Source organism: Physeter macrocephalus, chromosome 9, assembly GCF_002837175.3.
Source record: "Physeter macrocephalus isolate SW-GA chromosome 9, ASM283717v5, whole genome shotgun sequence".
NCBI lineage: Eukaryota > Metazoa > Chordata > Mammalia > Artiodactyla > Physeteridae > Physeter > Physeter macrocephalus.
This window is the reverse complement of record NC_041222.1, coordinates 65,293,137-65,317,455: the sequence shown is the minus strand read 5'-3', so window position 1 is coordinate 65,317,455 and position 24,319 is coordinate 65,293,137. Positions and strand designations below refer to the sequence as shown.

The 24,319-nt window shown below is 40.0% G+C and overlaps 1 protein-coding gene across 1 annotated transcript in view; it reads left to right on the top strand.

The window, feature by feature from the left end:
* ELAVL2 (ELAV like RNA binding protein 2) overlaps positions 1–24,319 on the top strand; it is a 133,717-nt gene that overhangs the window by 96,001 nt on the left and 13,397 nt on the right. The gene's annotated exons all lie outside the window — the stretch shown is intronic.

Sequence of the window (24,319 nt, the reverse complement as noted above, 5' to 3'; positions counted from 1 at the left end):
TAACCACCCTCATTTCATTCTACTGAGTCAGTTCTTTTGCTCTAAATCAGTTCTTTTGCAGTAAGGTCCATGAGAAGGTAGAAATGCAGGGGAAACAGGTCTCCATAGAAGAAATACCCATGGCCTGCAGAGAGACCATTGGTGACAGCTGCTTCCTCACTGTCGATCACCCGGCCTTCTCTTCAGGGCCCAGCTGCTCAGGCAGAATACGTGGAAGAAAGGACAGTCATGCCTTGTGGCTTTTACACCACATGTGGCATCTGCTACTTTTCTTTGGATTTTCTGAGATGGGGGTGGAGGTGGTGGGTAAGCAGCAGGCTACTTCTTTCCCCACCCCCATTCAGTTCCTGCAAAGATATCGGATAACAGCTGGTGTCCTCAATTTGGCCCACATTTCTCGGAGGCAAAGCAGACCATTTTCCAAAACTACATAGCACCATTTTTGTCTATTTGTTCTATGTGTGTTTTTTTCCGCTTATTTTCAGTTAGATGTGTCTTGTTCTTATACAACATCTGAGCCAGGTTTTTCCTAGTGTTCACTGCTCTAAGTACCCTTTGGAAGTTGTATTTAAGCCTTTCCAGTCCCCATTCTGTAAATTTAGTCTCTTTTTCCTTTCTCCAGTCCATCCTGGTGGTGGCCGTCAAAAAACACCACTTTCCTCATATTGCTTCTCACTCAAAATTCTCTCATATTCCACTACTGTTTTACCATATCATTTGGCTTAACTTTGGAGTGACCCAGTGTTATTACTGTTCTCTATGGTAGTCAGACTGGCTTTTTGCCTGCAAGCGGATCTTATTCCCAGCCTCTGCATATATGCTCGTACAGCTCCCACTTCCTGGCGTACTCTTTCTCACTCAGTTTATTTTCTATTTATTTTTTAAAATAAATAAATTTATTTATTTATTTTTGGCTGCGTTGGGTCTTCGTTGCTGTGCACGGGCTTTCACTAGTTGCGGCGAGTGGGGGCTACTCTTTGTTGCTGGTGGGCTTCTCATTGCGGTGGCTTCTCTTGTTGCTGAGCATGGGCTCTGGGCATGCGGGCTTCAGTAGTTGTGGTGTGTGGGCTCAGTGGTTGTGGCTCGTAGGCTCTAGAGTGCAGGCTCAGTAGTTGTGGCGCACGGGCTTAGTTGCTCCGCGGCACGTGGGATCTTCCCGGACCAGGGCTGGAACCCATGTCCCCTGCATTGGTAGGTGGATTCTTAACCACTGCGCCACCAGGGAAGTCCCTCTCACTCAGTTTAACAGCAACCATGTCATCTTTTAGAGCCTGTCTGAAGTTCTTTCTTCAGCTGCTGCCTTCCTGGGTTGTTCTAACTCGTGTTGCGTTCCCCCCTTCTTTGAAATAGGTTGTCTTTACCCATGAAGAATCACAGAAGTTTTGGGGTCGAAGGGACCCATATATGATTTAGATTTAAGCACTAACCTCTGCCCCCAGTAAAAGAGTTGAGACCTAGGTAGTGGTCATAGAGTTTAGCTTAGACCAGGCAGTTGAAGATAGAGCTGTGACTCAAATCCTTGTCTTTTGATATCTACACTAAAACTCTTGCCGTGACACCATGCTTTCCATTAGAAAGCTGCAGTAGATTAATTCATGTATACGTTATGTACAAGTATACAAGTGTTTGTGCACCCTTGAGTTGGCACGTGGGATCTTCCCGGACCAGGGCTGGAACCCATGTCCCCTGCATTGGTAGGTGGATTCTTAACCACTGCGCCACCAGGGAAGTCCCTCTCACTCAGTTTAACAGCAACCATGTCATCTTTTAGAGCCTGTCTGAAGTTCTTTCTTCAGCTGCTGCCTTCCTGGGTTGTTCTAACTCGTGTTGGGTTCCCCCCTTCTTTGAAATAGGTTGTCTTTACCCATGAAGAATCACAGAAGTTTTGGGGTCGAAGGGACCCATATATGATTTAGATTTAAGCACTAACCTCTGCCCCCAGTAAAAGAGTTGAGACCTAGGTAGTGGTCATAGAGTTTAGCTTAGACCAGGCAGTTGAAGATAGAGCTGTGACTCAAATCCTTGTCTTTTGATATCTACACTAAAACTCTTGCCGTGACACCATGCTTTCCATTAGAAAGCTGCAGTAGATTAATTCATGTATACGTTATGTACAAGTATACAAGTGTTTGTGCACCCTTGAGTTCAGGTTTCTCTTATGTCTTCCAGACCACCTAGCATTCATGCATTTTATAGGTTGGAATATTATAACAGTGAATCAAGTGCTGTGAAAGGTGGTTTATTTAGCAGTTTCTCCTGGGGCTTCCTAGTAGCATTAGCCCAGTAGGGTTTTGTGCAGTAGATGGATGGTATGTTGAATAAATGACAAGTATTCAGTATCTCTGCAATGAGTAAAGCAAAGTCCCTCAGGCACTGTGAAATCCTAAAGCAGTTATTCCCAAACTTGGTTGCATCAAAATCACAAGGAGAGTGAGTTAGAAGTACAGTTTCTGGGACCCACTTCAGACCTACTCAATCAGTGTCCAGAGGTGAGATGCAGGAATCTGTTTTTAATATGCTTTCTAGGTAATTTGTGACAGGGAGTCTTAAGACCTAGCACTTAGGAACTACCAAAATGTATGTTTTTTTTTTAATAGATGGGTTCTCTAAACACTTGGTATTTTTGCATGCAAAGTTTCGTTTGTCTTCATCTTTTACCTTGATAATCTTCTTGTGGATAATTCACTTAACTGGAATATTAACCATGCTTTATTTTTGAGTGTGCTGAATGCTAGTTTAGTATTCGGAGTAAAAAGCAGTTCATGCAGTTTTCACTTTTTAAAAGGTGTGGCTTAGAAATTAGAAAAATTAATATGTTCACCTTATGTGAGAGGTTTATTTATTATGAATAGCAGCATTCATAGGTTAAAGGTTCAAGATGACGATTCTCTAAAGGATCACTTTTTTTTCCCTGGTTGGGTTAATGTCCCAGCAGCTTACATTGCTGGTGACATCACACCATCCTTGAACTGCACAGGAGACAGTCATGATGGGTTAGGCCTACCTGCATTGTCCCTAATAATCAGCTGGTAAATAAAGTGGATATTACAAGATGTTTTTAACTTTTGATATTAGGGAGGGTAGTAAAAAGGGAGTATATGCACAATTCTTTCCACTCCTAAAGGAAAATGTATTTTTTTGCTTAGGTTAATAGCATCAGACTTAAATTCATAATTAGCAGAGTAAAATCATTCATTTCTGAAAATACTTAGACTTTCCCCCCACATCAAGTACTGTGAATAAGAGAATATCACATACACAGTAAAATGGATATCTTGACTCCCAGCATCTCTTCCAACTCCTCCCCCTTCTACAACCGGCCTAGGAAGCTTTATTCCACAAAGTGGGCTTGCTTCATCTGAAAGTAGTAAGAGCTATTATCTCAAGGAATAGAGAACTTTTCAGCATTATTGATAGGTACTACCCCTAGAAATCCATGTCTTCTCTCTCACAACAGAAGAAACCCTGTCTAGAAATGCTACCAGCATAGAAAAACTGCCTAAATTTTGTTTTGATTAAATCGATTTTTCTTATTCATTCAGATGTAAGTCAGATTAAATCTTACCTTGGCTGAAAAATTATTAATTAACATACATTAATTTGGAATTTCTTATATTAAATTAATTAAACTGCCATTTCAGTCTATGGAAAAACTGTTATAAAAAATTGGAATATTAATTACAATAATAACATCTATTCCTTAAAGTGTTCAGTTTATTAGAGAGCAATTAAGTAAAGCTTAATAAACCTTTATTCTAAGCTACTGTATTGCTTTTAATTTTTTGTTAAATTTATACCATTTCCTAACTAGCTTATCCTTTTCTCAGTTAGTAAATGTCATGTTTGCAGACTCTTTTGCTGTTGAGCATGAACTATATCCTTAATCTAGGAGGAATATAGAACTACATTTCTGAAATCTTACCCTCCCTGGCATTGCTTAAGTGATTTAACTGGCTCTGTAATCTTGGACTCATCTTTTTACCATTTAAGTTTCTATTTATATCTGTAAAACCTTTAAAATTAATGAATTAACTTATCACTGAGTATGTTTATTACCTGACTCTCTTAACTTTCCATAGTCTGCCAAATTGCATATAAAGAAAAGGTGTAACTGTTTTTAATGAACTCATGGTTATCATATAGCATGGTTTAGTTGAGAATGCATTTAGAATGAAATGCAGCACCCTGTCCTGAGGAGGTAACAATTTTAACCATTTCCCTTTACCACTGTTGAATGTTTAGCAGCCACAGTAAAATTCATACTGGAAACACTTTTCTGGCTCAGCCTTCTTTTTGGTTCAGGATTAGCTGGGATGGGGTTGGTTTTTATTCATCATTTAAGTTGTTCATTTATAAATGTTCTGAACATGAGGAAATATCTTGCAGATACTGGATAAATCTGCTCCCCACTGTAGAGAAAGAAAGAGCATGGAAGCAGGAATGGGAGAGTGAAGCTTGGCTACAGGCTTGCCTCTTGGTGGGCGCTCTGTTTAAAATAGCTGCAGCACGGCCATTCTGGGGTGTGGGTTTTATAATAGTAGGAAAGCTGAGAGTTCATACTTTTGTTGGAAGTTTGAAAGCAGGTGTTAGGGAAATCACATAGATTAGCTAGAGGAGAAGGCTGGGTGGGGGAGTGATGCAGAAATGAGCCTGAGAGCAGTTAGGGATCTGAAAAGGTATGGTACGTGTGGTTTTATACTGTATGTGAGGGAGAACCACCAAAGAGTTTTGAGCAGAGTAGTGATGGAATTGGACTTGAGTGTTTATTAGGAGGGGAAGATCTGCTTTGCATTTAACTCCACATCTCTCTGAGCATCTCAAGCCACCCTACTGTTCTTGTGGCTTATGTAGTTGATATTTCCCTTGAAGGTACAAAGCGTAGATGCTTGTAGAAGAAGTGTGGGCTTCACAAATTTATAAAGCATCTTCTATAAAGTACCCATCGGTTCAACACTTGAGTACAGATCATCATTTACCTTTTACCTTGATCAGATTTGGAAATTTTGAAAGTAATAGTCTGAAGGACAAGCCTCAGATTAACTGGCAACTTTTGAGACGTTATCCTAAATTGTTATTTAGCTGGTCAGATCTCTGTGGAGAGGCAAAAAAGTTGAAAATGTGGAGGCAAAAATGGAAATTTTGAGTAAATGATTTCTTTGCCTTTTAAATTTATTTATTTATTTATTTATGGCTGTGTTGGGTCTTCGTTTCTGTGCGAGGGCTTTCTCTAGTTGCGGCAAGCGGGGGCCACTCTTCATCGCGGTGCACGGGCCTCTCACTATCGCGGCCCCTCTTGTTGCGGAGCACAGGCTCCAGACGCGCAGGCTCAGTAGTTGTGGCTCACGGGCCTAGTTGCTCCGTGGCATGTGGGATCTTCCCAGACCAGGGCTCGAACCCATGTCCCCTGCATTAGCAGGCAGATTCTCAACCACTGCGCCACCAGGGAAGCCCCTCTTTGCCTTTTAAAAAATACAGACTGAGTGCATGTTTTTCTAACTTCATTTGTAACCCATGGCCTGGAACTTTCTAGAGCCGTGTGCCAAATTTTAAGTGTATTGCCATATCTGATTATCAGAAACTCTTCAGTGCATTTAAATAAAATTCTTGTATCTATATTGAGTCCAGTTTACATAGTCCTTATATGAAATGAGGAATAACAGATTTTTTTGAGTAATGTGTTATTTGTATAATGCACATCATGTGTTTTGTGGAATGATTTATTTTCAGCTTTGATTTTTTAAAACATAAAAAGCCCCAGAGGTTTTTACTTATCTCAGGGACCTAGCAGGGTCCAGAATTTGTTTGTCCTGACTTCAGGCCTGTTGTGTTACTTCTGCTCCTTACGAGCTTTGTCCATATTGGGAAATAGACATTTGAAAGTTCCCAGAGGGCAATAACTTGGCATTCTCTGAACAGCTTTTCTGTAGATACTTTTCCACAGTTGTTGGAGCAGAGGCTGAGACTCTACAGAGGGACGGGTGAGGAGGAGGGTTCCTGGGGGCAGTGTCCTAGCTTACTTCCTGTCCATCCCTGCTTGTGAGCCATGAGGGTGGTGGTGGGAGAGTGTTAGCAGCTGAACTAACCCATCTTCCTTAGGAGGGATTTTATAGATCACTTTATTACCCAAGCATGGCCCTACATTTCCTGCCTGTTTCATAAACGTACATCAGCAAAGGCATTTCTGCGAGGCACTGTTAGCACTTGTCTGCTTAACTTTTCTACTGCTCTTTAAGGGTAGGGGTAGGACTTGTTGTCGTTCACATATAACTCAGGAGAAGTAGTACTGGGTCAGTTTGGTGGCTTCAGTCTGTTCTTCCAGAGCTAGCTGGAGAGGTTAAGGTAGGTGTGCTACCTTCTGAAAAAGTGTCTTAATTCCTTGCTCTATCTGCTTTGTGTAGTATTTTCATAGGACTTTTATCCTTTTGCTTGTCTGGATTCATGCCAAAACAATAGTCTCTTGTAGCCAAATACTCCCTTTGGCCAGTGAAAGGAAGCTCAGGTTAAGGGACTTGTTCAAAAATGATATAGCTAATAATAGTACAACTAGGACCAGAAATAGGCCACATTGGCTGATGATGGCACCTTTTATGGTTTTCTTTCCGTTTCACATTATTGATATTCAAGCATCCATACACTATAAACAAACTGAATATTCTCTTGAGGACCTTGATTTGGGGCTTTTAGCGTCCTGAGATTTTCTGAACCAGGCCCTCTGTTAGGTGCGAGGGAGTGGAGCTGTGCCTGGTGGTAGAAAAACTCTTTCAGGCTGAGCACGTGAGACCGCCAGGCCTCCGGTTTGAGAAGAAAACTGGTATCTGGAGGTCCTATTTAGCAGATAGGTGAGTTAACATCGATTTAAGTATTTCAATGGTAATTGGACAGTAAAAGAAGCATGATAGTAACTTTCTGAACCTCTGTGTTATAGGAGACCACTCATTCTTCAAGAATGTTTTTATGGTAGGTTCCTTTGAGTCCTAGATGCTAGTTTAAAAATCACAGAAAAGTGCATTTGTCTCTCTTTAAATTTGTGTGGGCTCTTTACAAAAGCATGTGTGGTCCATTTTCTTTCACTCCCACCTCTGCCAGGTTTTCCTATAATTGCCTTTAGCATCAGTTCTCAGCCGTAAGTACTACATCAGAATTCCTGGTGGAGCTTTTGCTTCGGGAAGTTTCTTGGCATGCTGTTTATGAACAAGCAAGAGAAGGCGGCTATATTTTGAAAACAATACAGGAAATCGGTCACTTACCCCGTCCCTCCCACCCCACCCCACCCCACCCCACCCCACCCCAGCTTTGAAGAACTCCTTCGAATGCTGCATCAGGACATGGAGTCACAAATCCGGGGTTCCTGTTCTGCTCTGGCTCTGTTGGCCCAATTCGCTCATTTATAAAATGGTAGAGATGGTCCCAAGTTACATAGTTCCGGTGAAACGTCTGGCTCTACATCTAGAGGTAGAAAATACTTGTGTTGGCCTGTTGTTTTCAGAGGCAGAATATCAAGAATATTCCATTGTTTTTCAGTCTGCATTTTCTATATTAAAATGGTATTTTAGAAGTCTAGTTGGGGAGGAATTAAAAAGCTACTTCTACTCTGAAGAAAGTAGTCACAATGTTTAATTCTTTGGTTCCGCTTTGTTGGATATTTTTAAAATGGCTCTAGTTACCTTGTGTTATAGAGAAGTAGATTTTGAAAAAAATAAATCATGCTAATAGGCTTTCTTTTGGGTCATTAGTACCAGGTTACCTCCTCCCAGGGGAATGAGAAGTTTAATCCTTCCTGCATAGGTTCTGGGCTTGCTAATGAGTCTTGCAATGACCCATAGGTGAGCCTAAGGAAGGGCAAGCAGAGTGCCTGCCTGGCCCTGGAAACTTATAATTCAGAAAATACTTTAGTTTCCACAAATTTTGTTAAATGACTCTTTAGAAATTTGACCACTTCTGCTTGCTTTACCCAAACGACCCTGTTCACCTTCCTAGAAAGATTCCAGAGTCATTGAGAGAGGCTCTGACCTCATAGAATCAAGCACAGCAGCCTTTTCCAGAGACTGGCTATACTGATGGGCTCCCCAACCCAGCTGAGCCACTTGCAGCAGGTCTGGTTCTTAGAAATACCTTTGGGTGGGTTTTATGGGCTTTGTTTTACTTTTGCATTTTTATATTTGTTGGTGATTTATAGTCACATATACTTTCAAGCTACCTGGGAGTTTGTCTTATTCAGAAACCAACACTGGTGGATGGTGAAGAGAAGGGCTTGACATCTGTAGTTTTTATGAGCTCTCCAGGAAACCCAAACATGCCCCAGAGGTTGAGAATTTTACCTATTTAAAATCCCTCAACATAAGAGACTGCTAAAACTTTAATGTTCATCAGAATCACTGGAGTGGTCTGGTTGATAAAATGCAGATTTCTGGACCCTAGTCAAGACTTACTGAATATGATTATCTACAGAGTGAGGCCAAGGAACTTGTAGTTTAACAAGCACCACAGGTGATTCTTAGCAGGTGGTGGCCTGACCTGAGAACCATTGTTTAGTGGACCTTAATAGTTTACACTTGGATAGGTCTCTGGTGCTTGTTTCAAAACAAATCTATTGATACATGTAAGTAAGATTTTTCATTTGTGGGTCCTCTCATAAGCTATCTGGAATGCTTGTGATTAACAGGTGTAATTTTAATGAACATAATGCCATACTTACCCTTTCTCTCACACACATTCATTCTCTCTGTCTCTCATACACACAGATGCGTGCTCATTTTCAGAGCATTTGAATGTCATTAAATACTTCTAGCATTACAAGTACCTAAACATCATTTAATGTTTGATTCTGAGAGTGGGGAATTTGCTGCATGGTTCTTCTGGGGCTCATTCATTTACAATGGGTATTTCATAGTATAGAGTTTAGGACTTGAATTTTATGATCCAAGATGGTTGTGAATCCTTAGATTATGGAGGTTGCTTTTACAATACAATAAAAGTTTGTCTCATTTTTATAAACTCCTAGCAACACTCCTGACCCACCCTCCTTAGTATCTGGATATTTGAACTTTCTAGTCAGGGTCTGAATAAATGGGAATTTGCTCTTATCGTAAAGGACTCTTCCACATAGCATGTTGAAAATATTTAAAGAAAAAAAATTTACTGTGTGCTACCTTAATTTATAAACCTTTTGACCAATAAACTGTATTTTGTCCCAAAGCTGTGGGAAAGTGGTGTGTGCATACTGTTGTCCAAAGGCTTAGTATGTCTCTTTTCTGCTCAGATTTGCAAAAATGGATTAATAAGTACTTGTCACCAACTTGCAGGATTTTCCTTAGTGTTCTTCTTCATTAACCAGTGTTCTTGGGGGAATTGTGAAATATGCATTGTCTGCAAACTACTCTGAAGCACAAAGTCAAATGAACTGTGAAGGTGAGGGCTAAAAACACCTCTTTCACCTTTGTACTTTGTTCTTTGAGTATTAAAGAACATTGATCTGCCAAGTGGCAAAGGGGATACTATTTGGCGGTTTAATTACAGTCAGTGAATGTTATTGATGCTATCAATCAGTGAGACCCAGGGAAAGGGCATGGTGCCAGACCATTCTGTGCTCCCAACAGTGTAATTAAATACCGTAGAACTGGATTCTCAAGGTAAAGTGAGGTCATCTGAAGCAGGGGAGCACTTTGTCTTGCAACAAAGGTAAAGGTCGTTATCTCCTCCTTGCTGCCCCTCTTTACATTTCTGGAGGAGTTCTATGAATGGCAATGATACAGTCTCTTCTTTGTGTACAGTTAAGGTTGTTGGTGTTTTCCTTAAAAACCCTCTCTCTTGTAAAATCTTCACAACTGTCATACAAAAGGCTTTAGGAGTACAGTAATTACTTTCTATTAAAGCTGTTTGGGGGAATATATAGCTCAGGTGTCTAAAAGATATTTGGAGAATCAGAGATTGTCTTTGAATGAGACTATTAGTCCCGCAAATCAGCTCATTTAAAAAAGCCTTCCCGGGCTTCCCTGGTGGCTCAGTGGTTGAGAGTCTGCCTGCTAATGCAGGGGACACAGGTTCGAGCCCTGGTCTGGGAGGATCCCACATGCTGTGGAGCAACTAGGCCCATGAGCCACAACTACTGAGCCTGCGCGTCTGGAGCCTGTGCTCCGCAACAAGAGAGGCCGCGATAGTGAGACGCCCGTGCACCGCGATGAAGAGTGGCCCCCGCTTGCCACAATTAGAGAAAGCCCTCGCACAGAAACGAAGACCCAACACAGTCAAAAGTAAAATTTAAAAAAAAAAAGCTTTCCCCATGATTATTCTCTAATGTCTAATCACGTTGAGAGAAAAATATCTTGGTAAGTTTGAAGTTATAAAACATTCAGTAATATTTCAGAGGTTATTCCTTTTAAATTATCTATTGAACACATTTTTCATAGTTGTATAACTTAGGTCAGGTCTACAAAATATATGTAGGTAAAACTTTCTTTGGCTCTGGGGAAGGCTTTTAATAACATTTCTATTATCCTTTTATAGTATGTTTTATACACACACACACACACACACACACACACACACACACACACACATATTGTTACACAAATCTCCATCTAGGCCTATTTGAGAGGTAAGAAATGCCATAGCTAATCCAAAATGTTTTCTGTTACTGACTCTTTTTTTCGCGGTATGCAGGCCTCTCACTGTTGTGGCCTCTCCTGTTGCAGAGCACAGGCTCCGGACGCGCAGGCTCAGTGGCCGTGGCTCACGGGCCCAGCCGCTCCACGGCATGTGGTATCTTCCCGGACCGGGGCACGAACCCGTGTCCCCTGCATCGGCAGGCGGACTCTCAACCACTGCGCCACCAGGGAAGCCCTCTTTCTTTTTTGTGGTACGCGGGCCTCTCACTGCTGTGGCCTCTCCCGTTGCGGAGCACAGGCTCCGGACGCGCAGGTCCAGCGGCCATGGCTCACGGGCCCAGCCGCTCCGCGGCACGTGGGATCCTCCCAGACCGGGGCACGAACCCGCGTCCCCTGCATCGGCAGGCGGACTCTCAACCACTGCGCCACCAGGGAAGCCCCCTCTTTTTTTTTTTTTTTTTAATCGATATATAGCTTATAATGATCAAGGCTTATTAACCAAAGACAGTCTACCCTTGAAAGAGATTTAGGTTTCCTAATTTTTTTTTTTTGAGAGAGTATAAGTGCATACACACACACACCAGATCCCTGACAAATGGGTCAAAACAAGCCCTAAAACAATAAATCTTGGCTTTTGTAGTATACTTGTAATACAGGTATGGGTTGCAGACTGTTTATATTTCTAACAGGTGTTTGAAGGGCGATTGTTGAAATAAACTATCTTCTTTGTTTAAAAGAGGAAGATTGTTAGAAATTTTCCTTCAGAAGTTTGAGGAATAATTTTTTAACATACATTAAAGGTTTAGTAAAAGAGTCTCATCCTATTACAGCCTTATTACATTATATGGAACTATAACAAGACCAGTGGTTAGTCCCCAAGTTTGTAGGGAAGGTCATGTGCTTTAAAAGTTATTATGTTCATTATACATGTGCTTTTCCCCCCCCTTCTCCCTTACCCCAAAGGCAAAGATATCAATCATAATATTAAAAAATAATTAATTGCAAATTGTTGTAAGACTGTACAATCATGGTTATACAATCTTGGATAGGGAATACTTGTGAGTAATTAATTAATTCTGGAGGCATTTTGAGTGGTTAGTATGTACCAGTCAGCTTTGCTAAATGTTGGAACAGTGCTAAAATGTGACAAGATGTAGTCTTGTCCTTGATGTCATTGTGTAGCAGGGGAGACAGCACTTGCTTTATGTGACCGTTATTTGGATGCATGGTAAGTGAATGCAGAGTGCAGTGGAAAAGGATATGTCACCAGCTGTTGAGAGGCCTCTGTAATGGTTTCAGAGATGATAGGGTTTTACAAAATAGGATTTATCAGGGAGAGAAACAAGAAAGATATTGCACATGAAGGAATGTCTCATCCAAAGACACAAGAGGCCTTTCTGTGACATGTACTTTTTTGGAGGACACTTGGCATCTGAAAACTGTAAGTGTGCTTGTTCTATCAAGTAATAACCTTCTACAGAAATGATTGGTAGAAAAATTTGATCCATCCTAGCCCCATATTTTACATTTATCCTTTTTAAGTGGAGACCTAATTTATAAGAGGAACTATGGGAATGAATTTGGGGCAGATTAATTCATTTGTTCATAGACACATATCTGCCTTATTTTGAAAAGATCCACTGTGACCTTTGAGACTCATTTAAGATATTTACAGATGGTACCAAGAAGAAATTTCTCTGTCGAGTATTTAGTGTACACACAGAGATAGGATCATTATAATTTCATTACAGTATGTATAAGTAGGTCAAAGAAGACTTGGATATCTGAGGTAACATTGTAGTGAAGCAGTTTTTTTCTTCTAGTTATAGCACAAAAGGAAACTTATTGTAGATGGAATTCAAATTAACTTTTTTTAAATTGCCACATTCCTGTAACCTGTTACTCCCCTGCTTATAAAAGCTTCACCTTGACATTTAGGGCTCTACCATTACTATTCCAGTGTTGTCATTGTCCCATAGAAATTTTTATCCTGTCACATCTGGGTTCTTTACCCTTGAAGATGCAAGTCTGATTCCTACCTCCTGCCTTGCTTGGGTCATCCCTGCCTATACTGCCTTATACCACCATCATTACTTACCAAGTTTTATTTGGCCAACAAAGCACCTATTTTTCGCTGCACGTTACCTTTCTCTCCTATTCAGTGGTCTGCTCTCTGAGGACAGGCATCTTCATCTTCAGAGCACCTCACAGAAAACTTGTGCTTTGTCTGTAATTTTTGCATGAGGAAGTTTCTATTCATTGTTCACAAGAAAGAGTGGGAAACCTGCTCTATATACTCAAAGATGGGAAAATTCACAATTTAAGTGAAATTAAAAGTGAAACTGTGGCTTCCTGTTAGATGTTAGGATTCAATGAAGATACGGTCAAATGATGGGTGTATAAGGGACTTACCGGCTTTTTTTTTCTTTTCTACAATAAATGAAGATTTAGCTGTTATTTTTTTACGTGAGATTTTCTGTATAATGCACATGAGCCTGTGTTGTTGTCTGTCATCTGTGTCTCTTCCGTATATTCTCTCTCTCTCAAACCTTAGATGGAGTATGTGAAGGTCCTAGAATGTGTAACCTACCAAAATTGCCCTGTTGAGAACCTTTTTCTTTTTCCACACGTTACCAACCAGTAAGAAAAAACTAATTAGCTTTTATTCTTAAACAGCTCCAGTTTACTTATATCACATGTAGTGTGTAGTCCCTTCTTTAGGTTTAACTTTCTTTCTAACTCAGCTATTTAATCTGTTGACAGTGCCTTAGACATGCTAGATGCTCAAATACTATATAAATTATATTTTAAGTTTATTTTGGGGGGTAAAGTTGTGACAGGTATCCTGATAGTATGGTTTTTGTTGGAGATTCTGTCTGATCAAGTTTCAGAATCTTGAAAGAACCCTTAAGAGCTTTTACTGCAGAATAGCTTTCTAAGAATTGGGTGAGTACAGCTATTTTTCTATAAGCCAATTTAACTTGTATTGTTTCCAATGAAGCACAAAAAGCCAGATTGTTTGGACAAGCATCATACCTTCTAGTCATCTTGTCTGAGAGGTACTTCAGAAATAGCCCCTGCAGGAGGCCGTGGAATAGATTCACTCAGCAGGTATTGGAGTGCTTATTTGGTGGATGGGGCTGTCCATACATACACACATATAGTCAGCCCTCTGGTTCACATCTGCAGATATGGAGGGCTGACTCTATTTGTTGTACTACACTGTTTTATATGAGGACCTTGGGTATCTGTGGATTTTGGTACCCACAGGGGCTCTGTGGATACTGAGGGATAACTATACGTATAAGAATAAGTTTCAACCCTCTAGGAGCTTAAAGCCTAATACTGTAAAAGTGTTGTAAGTGAATTGCAGTGCTCCCAGTTACTTGGGGGCAGCAAGGAGGCTCTGAGGCAGTCTGCTGCTCTGGTAGTGTTGAAGAAGCCCAAGCACATGTGGGTATTGAGTTCTAAGTACTGAAATTTCCCTTCTCTAAATCTCTCTAACATCCTCATAGTATATTTAGTGAAAGTGTCTAAAATGAAAAATTTACAATTCTCCCTGCTAGTGTAGGATTCTTAGTGTTTTTTCATAGTGTGAATTCACATTGAGTCATTAGGCCCTGGTTTCTTGGTGACTCTTGTAACCATCCCATATTCAGAAACATTCGCGTAACCCTAATCTGACTTGATGTTAGGCTCTATTTCATGAAGTCCATTTATTGTGTCTACTACTGTCTACCAAAAAAGTATCCTGTTTCTCATTCTGCATTTCACATTAAGCTCTAAGATACCTTTGAGAGGGAGTGAAGAAGTAGGAGGATTTGATATGTGGCAGTTTCTTTGGAGAAATTAAGTTGGCTTTTCTTATCAGCCCATTTAAAGATGCTGGATGGGAATTCCCTGGCAGTCCAGTGGTTAGGACTCCACACTTTCACTGCCGAGGGCCTGGGTTCGATCCCTCCGGTCGGGGAACTAAGATCCCACAAGCGGCATGGTGCAGCCAAAAAAAAAAAAAAGATGCTGGATGTTGACCCTCTGTATGACAGTAGGATGGTCTTTCCATCATGCTTTGTTTCTAGGATGGCCTTTCCATCGTGCTTTGTTTCAGCCAGGCTTCAGGCTTTCCAACCTACTCATCTGCTATTCTCTTACAAAATACTTGTTTTGTAATATTGTAATTACAAATTTTATTGTGATGAGAGTTTTGATAATAACTGCAATAGATTTGGAAGAAGCTTTACTTAATCTTTGAACTGTTTTTCTGTTAAAGTACATACATCTTCCTTGTGCCAAATCTCAGAGATACTGGTAATATTTGAGTTTTTTTCTTCCATAAATTGGGGCCTCTGATAATAATAACCAATTAATACCCTGGTTATGAGGATCGATTGAATTAATAAATGTAACATACCCAGGAGAGTACCTGGCACATGGTAAGCACTTAATAAATACTAGGAGCTATCATCATCTGTATTGTTACATGATTTTATATATGTGAAATCATTATATTATGGTGAAAACATTATTATTGTTCTCCAGCTCTATGCTCTTAGTTTTATTATTCTGTTTAATCATTGTAAAGTCACTGTGAGGTAAGGACTGTCATTAACATCAAATTACAAATAAAGAAATACATGCTTCAAAGGACCTAAGGAAATTATTCTCAAGTTATATAACTGGTAAGTGACAAAGCCAAGACCTGAACTTAGCTCTGTGAGACTCCATGCCCTATGATCTTACTCCTTTGTAACTTTGGAGAGCTCTAGTACAAGCACCAGTTTCAGGCCACTAGTTCAAAATATGATCTCTTGTGGCCCAAATTTCACCAGTAATAGTGCATTCTCTTTTGCCGTAAGTTTTTTTTACCTAGTACTAAACTAACTCGTGTTTGCCTCAATTCCAGCCTATTCATTATTCATGTTACTTGACGTTTCTAAAGATTATGTGGCCAAAGAAACAGGCTCATTTCTCATTTTCGATATTAAAAGTAAGGGAATCTGCTTTCTTAACCACTATTGAAAACAACCTAATATAGACAAAGCAGGAATGGATTCTTTGGTGGCTACAGCTGAAACTCCCATCTATTTATTTTTTCCATGCCACTTTACTGTAATCACTTTCTAAAATTTTAATGAGCTAAGTGAAGGTATGGGATTGGAAATGGAATACAGAACATTTTAATTGACGTATTCCTGCTTAGGCCTTGGAATGACTAATCTACCACCACTGCAGTAGCGGATATGATTTAACCACACACCCGCATTCAGATGTCATATCCACTACCATTGCTCTACTTGTGTTTTATTTTTTGGTAAATTCTTTGCGTGCAAAGATCTTGAGGAATTTGGAAGGTATTTGTGGCCTCTCCAAGTTACATTTCAAGAATATCTTTACCATGGACTTCCTGTTTGCTTTTACCAGCATGAGAGTCCTTGCTGAACCAACTGTGTACTACAGCCAAAGCAGAAGCAACAATAAAAGGACAGATACCTGCCAACTATGATAGTTTAATAAAAAATAAAGATGCCTGTCATGACAACCTATTTGGACCCTCATTTAATTGATGCACATGGATGAAACTGTTTTGGGTAACATTTAATAAACTCTGCTTAAGGTAATTTTTCAGAGGGTGTTTAAGATGTGTGAAAAGGGAAATCTAATCTGTCAAGTCCTCCATTTATGATTAGTTGTGTCATACAGATTTCACAGCCAGCATATTTTTGTTTTCCTGTGGCTCTTTAGTAGTTTTAGTATTGTTTTTAACAGTGTCATATATGATCACTTATTCTTATGACATTATTCGTAGCTTCATCTTTAAGTTGGATATAAGAATCACCTGCTTTGAATTTTATTTAATGATGTTGCACTAAAACTTGGAAATGATGTGAAACTGGGAAAGTCTCTCTGGTGTAAAACATCCAGTTGCTGTTTTCCCTTTATCTTAAATGGTACGTGATTATTTTAAAAAAGAAGGTAAAGCGTGTTAGCCTCAGGATTCTTTTTTTTTTTTGGCCACGAAGTGCACTGCATGAGATCTTAGTTCCCTGACCGGGGATCGAATCCACGCCCCCTGCTGTGAAAGTGCGGGTTCTTAACCACTGGACTGCCAGGGAAGTCCCAGTCTCAGGATTCTTAGTTTGATTTATTTTTTTCTTTTCAACTCCCCTCACCCCTATTAGATTTTTCTCAAATATCTCATAAATAATTCTCCTAAATAATTCTCAGGTACTACTAGTAGAAGAAATACAGTAACTGTCCTAAGGGAAAGACTCATTTGATGTATTTCAGATTTCCTTATGTATAAGAAAACATTTAGCAAAATTAAGGTTCTTTCCTTCTTGCATATCTTGTCTAGTATCTCCTTATAAATGTCTGATCATTTCTCTAGAAAGTTGCATGATTTCAGACTGTGTGTTGCAGCCAGTGGTGTAATGGAAAAACCCCTTGACGAAGAGTCAAGACTCTGGTATTCTACACCCAACTCTTTTGCTCTGTGTCTTTGGACAAGTATGAAGTTTCCCTTTTTTTCTAAATACAAAGAGTTTGGACTAAATGATATCTGTAGTTTTGCTCCAAAATTACCATACCCCCACCCCTGCAGCATATAACTGTGTTTAAGATTTTATTGCCTCTTGAGATTTGAATCCCCAGTTTACAAAATGAGACTTCATTTTTTTTTTTAATGTTTAGTGGAATCTACAGTCAAGTATATTCAGAAAGTACCATCACATAGGATTTTTGGTATATTAGCAGATTGTGGCCTCTCCTAACTTTCTAGACAAGATTTCAAAAATAAAGTCTCCTCAATAAGTGTGTGATGATAAATCATCCTCATTACAATATATGTGTGGTAGGTACTAGGGTGGACAAAGAGGATTAAAGACAAGGTTTCATATTTCAAGCAGTTAAGCCAGTCACAAGACACAGTAACAGATGAGTACATCTTGGTTTCCTCAGTATTTAAGAGAACAAGGCATATAATGCAGTGTGGGCACAGGTAAGGGGGTACCCAGCTCAGACTAGCGTGGAGAGGATGGATGAGCGTTGACTTTAGAAACTAGGTGATGCCCATGCAGAGTCTGAAGTGATGAAAATTTAGATGACTGGAAAGAGCAGCTTACACTAACACAGGGAAGTGAGAGCAGGAAGCTTTGGGAAACTACTGAAGGTTGTATGTGTTTATATAGAGAAGGTAGTCAGTACCCTGAGTATAATGGACTACGAAACTTGAAATTAATCTTAAAGCATTAGGGAGTCCCTGAGAGATTTTAAGCAGAGAATAACCCGATCAAATGTATTTTGTGGTATCTCTGAACTTCTCGTTTGAATCAAAACAATCTTTATATAGACTGAAAACATTCAACCAACCCAGTCTCAGTAAAATTTGAGGTTCTGTGTGTGTTTTTCATGGATGCAGTATTCTATATTCTTGGAATACCTCTTAAAGGCAACTGCTCTAATCTACAATACCTTTACTAAGTCTTCCTGTTAGGTATGATTATTCCTTTTATCTCCAGCACCTTTGCTAGAGGAAATCTTTAATTTCTTATGGACTTACTTCTGTATGCTTTGTTCTCGCAAGTTTACTCATTTGCAACCCTCTGTGAAACATGCTTGTCCTAGGCAAAACCTAATCTTGGACGGATATGTATATGTCTTGGTGTGTGTTTGAGACCTGTTCCTGGTAGGGTTTTGCGTTTAGAAGTAGATCAAAGGACATTGCTTCCTTTTGGTGGGTTTTGAGGTCTGTGGCCTGAATTGTGGTTAGAGGTCACATCTTTCTGGGTATTTCTGAGCTCTCTTGGAGGGTCCAATATAGCTCCCTGCCTGTAAAGCCTTGATGCTTTCACAAGACCTTTGCCACTGCCTGCCAGAGCTGGAGCTAATTTTTATTTAGAGATAGTATCATTTTCCTCAGTCCCATCAAGACTCCGTTTTTTGATATGAGCAGCAATTAACTCTCAGTTTAAATAGGCATAACTATGACCTTGTCCACTTCTTTCAGCTGAAGAGATTGAATGGAGCTTTTCAAAAAAAAAGTCTGAAGTGGCAAGTATCTAATTTTCAGGTTTAATGTTTGTAGTCCTGGGTCAGTAATTGACAAGTGATAGAAGTTGTTCAATGGTGATCTTGCCGGTGGGAGATTTTTCAGATGTCTTTAGTTTAATAAAGAAAAGATTGCTTTGTTCATTTATAGTCCTTATCACTTTAATCTTTTGGTATTAATGTCCACTGTCACTGATCGTTGATGAAGCAGAGAGAATTGAGAGCAGTTGTATTTTTGGACAAAAGCATTTAGATGGACTGCTGATAAAGTGATGTGCAGGGATTTTAAACTTTACTATGTACATGTAATAAAGTACCAATTCTTCCCATAAGATATTCTCATTTCTTTTAGTTCTGTGTATTTTGATTAACTTGTGTTTTTTTTTTTTTTTTTTTTGTGGTATGCGGGCCTCCCTCTGTTGCGGCCTCTCCCGTTGCGGAGCACAGGCTCCGGACGCGCAGGCCCAGCGGCCACGGCTCACGGGCCCAGCTGCTCCGCGGCATGTGGGATTCTCCCAGACCGGGGCGCGAACCCGGTTCCCCTGCATCGGCAGGCGGACGCGCAACCACTGCGCCACCAGGGAAGCCCCAATTAACTTGTGTTTTGATAGCCCATTCTTAGTATATGTGTTACTTGTCCTTGACTGTTTAATGTGTAACTAGTTTTAGTTGCTGATGAAGAAATGAGGTTTTAATTGCAAGGAACATACTGTGTCTCAAACTATTCCATTTTCAAGACCTAATTACTTTGATAACTCTGTTTTTATCTCTTGTTTTGTCCAGTCTGATCTCATTTATGAAGAACAGTTTGAGAAGCCATTGGCTAGAGCATTTATTTGTCTGGTACTTCTGATTGTCTCCCATCCTTTTCCCTTCAAGTAGTCTCAGCACTGCTTGTCTTTGTTTATTAGATCACTTGTAGGGTTGTGAGGAATTCCAGAATAAACCTGAGTTTTAAATTGCTATCTTTGGAGTAGATTGGTGTTCAGTGTTGTACTTTCTGTATCATCTTTAAATATTTAAATTGCAGACTCTCTGGCTGCCTCTTAAATTAGATCCTTCACTTAGTAGTTTTGACATTTCATAACCTTGCTCCTCAGGCATTAAATATTTACCTGTTTAAATGGCAGTGAAAATGTGAAATCCAAACCTATCTATTAATCCAGTGAATGTAGATTGGAGAACAGCTCACACTTGGTGAAAGAAGAAGCTATTTTGACTCCACTGGAACATATGCTGGAGGTTCATTGTATCGAAGTATTTCTTTCTTTCTTTTTTTTTTTTGACATCTTTATTGGGGTATAATTGCTTTACGATGATCTGTTAGTCTCTGCTGTATAACAAAGTGAATCAGCTATATGTAGACATATCCCCATATCCCCTCCCTCTTGCGTCTCCCTCCCACCCTCCCTATCCCACACCTCTAGGTGGTCACCAAGCATTGAGCTGATCTCCCTGTGCTATGCAGCTGCTTCTTACTAGCTATCTGTTTTACATTTAGTAGTGTATATATGTCAGTACTACTCTCTCACTTCATCCCAGCTTACCCTTCCCCCTCCCCGTGTCCTCAAGTCCATTCACTACATCTGTGTCTTTATTCCTGTCCAGCCCCTAGGTTCATCAGAACCATTAGTTTTTTATTTTTTTTTAGATTCCATATATATGTGTTAGCAAATGGTATTTGTTTTTCTCTTTCTGACTTACTTCACTCTGTATGACAAACCCTGGGTCCATCCACCTCACTACAAATAACTCAATTTTATCGAAGTATTTCTAATCAAGAAATTGCCATAAAACAAAGCCATCTCTTGGGTCTTCTCCACGGGGTTTTATTTTAGTCTTGAAGAACCACAAAGATAGGCTTAACACTTTGAGGTTTCGGGTAGCCCAAGAGTGGTTCTCTAGCTAAGTATTAAAGCCAGGCACCAGTTTGAGCTCCAGACCCACAGAAAAATCAGAGTCAAGAATTGCTGATAATTGCCAGATAGAAAATTTGGTCTGGAAACTGATTTGAATCTCCAAAGTAAAATACAAGTCCATATCCCATTGCAAGTCTTCTGCCTACTTTGGTCTAAGTATGTTTTCTGTTTATAATCCTTTGAGGTCGAAGAAGAGGAAGAAATACTTTCCGTTTCCTGGAAGGGAGGATGTTGCTGACAGTGATATCCTTGCTAGAGAGGGGAGCGGGGGCTGCTTTAATCCCAAGAAACAATAAACTTACAGAGGGGAGACATAGCACATTGATCTGGGAGGAGAGAAGTTGCCCTTCTTTCATCTTTATTTCCTGGAAGTGGGCAAGGGGGAGTGGTGGTACGATGCTCATTTAATGGAATTCTAAAACTTAGAAAGTAATAAAACTAATTTCCGAATTCTTATTATGATGTGTAGTTTTTCCAGTTAATTGCAATTAGTGGCCACTCATCGTTTCTTGGGAAAAGTTGCTTTAAAAAATGTTAATGGGAAAATGAAATAAAATAACCGTAATTTTTGGTGCCATCCTATTCTACTGTCTGTCCTCCTCAGTTTCACTGTGTGTGTGTATTTAAGAAACAATCAAGATTAATTTAATTTTTCAAACTCTCAGAACAAGTGCACTGATGAGCTAGTTACTGTAATGTGGTATTGTGGCATGAAAACCAGACAAGGACATGGGTTCAGAAGATCAGAATTTTAAGCCAGAGTTCAACACTTGTGTATAACCTTAGGAATTTTACTTACCTTGTCTATATCTGTTTCCCCAGCTATAAAATACTAATATGTGCCCTCACAGGGTTGTTGTGAGGCACAAACAAAATACTGTATCTGAAAATGCTTTGCAAATGGTGAAGTCCCATAAGCCCCTAAGTGTAAGTTAAATGGAAATATTGTTACCACCATGAGCTTCTATACAATCAGTCACCCGTTCTGCCTGTGGTGATAGGAACCAGTTCTTTGACAAAGTTACTGAAAAACAATATTTTGAGAAGGTTTGTTATTGGTTCTCGGAGCCCTTTTAATGTAGCTGTGCTCTAAAAATGTACCTGGGATTGTTTTAATCAGGTGTCTTACCTTACATACGGACACATAAATGATTGTTATGAAGGAAGAAGTTTATACTTAACAGATCTCTAGAAACAGGAGGCACAACGTTCCATGCAGAGCCACATGGGCAAGCACCAGGGATGGCTAGGAGGCAGAGGGGAGAGGGCAGAGCATGGCTCAGAGCTTTTGTTGGGTCCTAGTGGAAAGCTAAGGAGAAGGCAGGACAGGTACACTGAGTAAGTTTGGCGTTGGGTAGTTTGAATAGTTTTGGAGGGCTCTGGTCTATAGGGGTGGTCCCTGATTGTATGGTACCTGGCCCTAAGCTGATTTAGAGCAGGAGGAATATTGGCTTGATGTGAGGATATGATAAAGGAGTTGGGGGTGTGGTCTCTGGATTGACTGGTTTGTGTATCGAAGGTACCTCACCGGGGAGTCATTTACTATCTCTAGAATTAGCTATTCCTGGGAGGGGCAGTCTCTCCAGGATCAAGGCCATAAATGCCAGAGCATCGAGAATACAGAAAATAAGAAAATATAGTCAATACAGGTTGGGAATTAAAGAAGCAATGTGAACTGAAGACCAGACACTGAAAGAAAAAAAAAATGCAGATAACATAACTGACCCAAGTATGTTTTCAAAGCTTTTACATAAGCACTAAATATAAACCCGTTTTCCTAAATATATTTTAGGATAACTTTTAAAACACTCCACCCACACTCCTCTGAAATGCACAAAGCAGTGAATGTCACTGCGTGAGTAAATTATTCTGGAACACAGTAAGGGACTCAGGTTACTCTCAACTGTAATGGTCTAGGTCTTTACCTACATTCTCAGATGCATGTAGAGGTAAATATAGTGTAGTCACCTAGGTTTTTAGGCTCTGTGCTAATAGCAATTTAGGTAGATTAGAGATTATTTTATTATTCCTATTAACCATACGAAGAAGGTAAAATTTGTTCAAATTCAAGAGCCCTTAATGAATTAAACCTGGTTTTGAACCCAGGCACATTGGTTAGAGAGGTGTCACCTTTGCTTGAGCTTGCGTTGAGGCTGCCTGCTTCATCAGTCATTGGAAGTAAACCTAACTCTGAGCATGTGTAGATGCCTATTCTGTTGCCCATGGGAAGTGGCTCTTTTTAAGGGGAACACTTCAGTCACACAATCTGGAGCAGACTAACAGCTGACTTGGTGAGAGCTCCCTGCCACTGAAATAAAGCCTTGGAGTCCTAGATTCTAAGGGTGTCTGAGTGGTGGGATTTTTAGCTTACCCAGGTAATGAAGGATTGTATTTTAGAAAAGAAATTGGGTGTTCGTGTATTCATATCACTGAATGCACATATAGTTAATTTGCTTTGTTTTTATCAGTTTTTAGCAGTCCCAAGATTAGACTCCATTTGAATTATTTTGAGCACTTGGAAATTTCTTTCATTTCTTAATTTTCACTTATATTTAAGTTCCCCAATCTTCATTGTTCTTAAGTATTTAGGCATAAAGAAAAAAGGAGTAGTATGTGAATAGTTATCTATCATTTCTCCACCACTATTCCAAATTACCTGTGTCTGTAGTATAAGACAGTGCTAATGTGACTTCCAAATACAGCTTTTGGAACAGCAGGTGTAGTTTCACTTGTTAATGAGCAAACTTGTTGAATAAAGGGTAAGAGTATTGAATGTTAACACTATGGGGATTGGGGTGAAAGAGAGCAAGACGTTTATAAAACCTGTCTCTTTTTTCTGGAAAGAAAAAAATAGTGATAACACAGAGAACTGTGGACATAATTGAAATCATGGAGAAAATATTTGGTGTTTCATACCAAATATCAAAAACTGTTTAAATTGAAAAGGTATTTTTAAATTTTGTTTTGCAGTAAGCAGTGAGCCAGATTAAAAGTGGATACTAATGGCTACAATGAACAGGCAGAAGTTATCTTGTCATGGTACTACACCAAGTCAAGCCCAGGAGTAGACTCATTGGCCATTTTTATGAATGGTCTGGCAGATGGGGTATACTGTGAAGTTCCTGTCCTAGTAGTCAGTCCAGAAGAGCTTACAGTTAAACTAAAGGAAATGAGGTCAGAATAGCACATGAGACTCAGCACTAACTTAAAATTGGCAGAGATAGGTTATAGGCCCAGAGCTATCGGTCACAGTTTGGGCAAGATCTAGATGACTTGATGAACTCTCCTTGAATGCTGTGTGCCTTGCAAACTGTTGTGGACCTACGGGATCAATGGGGTACTAGCCTGGCTTTACTCAGCAGATATTCTAGCACGTGTGATGTGCTAAGATACAGTGATAAGAGAGACAGATACAGCTCCTTTCCTCCTGGAGTTCATGTAAAGTGTTGATGATAAATACACATGGACTTGTTGTGTCTTCCATCCTGGTAGAATTTTGGACACTATATCTCAGAGATGGGAAGCTTTTTGAAAGGGTACCTAAAATGGCAGGTGAAGTCAATAAACCAATAGACGGACTTAAGACCTTTTGAAAATCAAGATTAAAGAGATTTGTGGGGCTTCCCTGGTGGCGCAGTGGTTGAGAGTCCGCCTGCCGATGCAGGGGACACGGGCTCGTGCCCCGGTCCGGGAAGATCCCACATGCCGCGGAGCGGCTGGGCCCGTGAGCCATGGCCGCTGAGCCTGCGT